Here is an 803-nt window from a genome sequence, read left to right as displayed (position 1 = left end):
AAGCAAAAATGAACTATTTGGACCTCATCAAGATAAAAAGCTTCTGCACTGAAAAAGAAGCAATCAACAAAAATAAAAGGAAACTGATGCAATGGGAAAAGATATTTGCAAATGACATACCAGATAAAGGGCTAGTACCCAAAATCTATAAAGAACTCACCAAACTCCACACACACACCCCCAAAAAAATCCAGCCAAGAAATGGGCAGAAGACATGAATAGACACTTTTCCAAAGAAGACATACAGATGGACAACATGCACATGAAAAGATGCTCAACATCACCACTCATCAGGGAAATACTAATCAAAGCCACACTGAGATGTCACCACATACTTGTCAGAGTGGCTAAAATGAACAAATCAGGAGACTGCAGATGCTGGAGGAGGATGTGGAGAAACGTGAACCCTCTTCTACTGTTTGTGGGAATGCAAACTGGTGCAGCCGCTCTGGAAAGCAGTGTGGAGGTTCCTCAAAAAATTAAAAATAGAACTACCCTATGACCCAGAAATAGCACTGCTAGGAATTTACCCAAGGTATACGGGAGTGCTCATACATAGGGGCACCTGTACCCCAATGTTTATAGCAACACTTTCAACAATAGCCAAATTATGGAAAGAACCTAAATGTCCATTAACCAACGAATGGATAAAGAAGTTGTGGTTTATATACACAATGGAATACTACTTGGCAATGAGGAAGAATGAAATCTGGCCATTTGCAGCAACGTGGATGGAACTGGAGAGTACTATAGTAAGTTAAATAAGTAAGGCAGAGAAAGACAGATACCATATGTTTTCACTT

Source organism: Herpailurus yagouaroundi, unplaced genomic scaffold (genome assembly GCF_014898765.1).
Source record: "Herpailurus yagouaroundi ecotype Mexico unplaced genomic scaffold, PumYag 190, whole genome shotgun sequence".
Classification (NCBI taxonomy): Eukaryota; Metazoa; Chordata; class Mammalia; order Carnivora; family Felidae; genus Herpailurus; species Herpailurus yagouaroundi.
Note: the sequence above shows the minus strand (reverse complement) of the source record.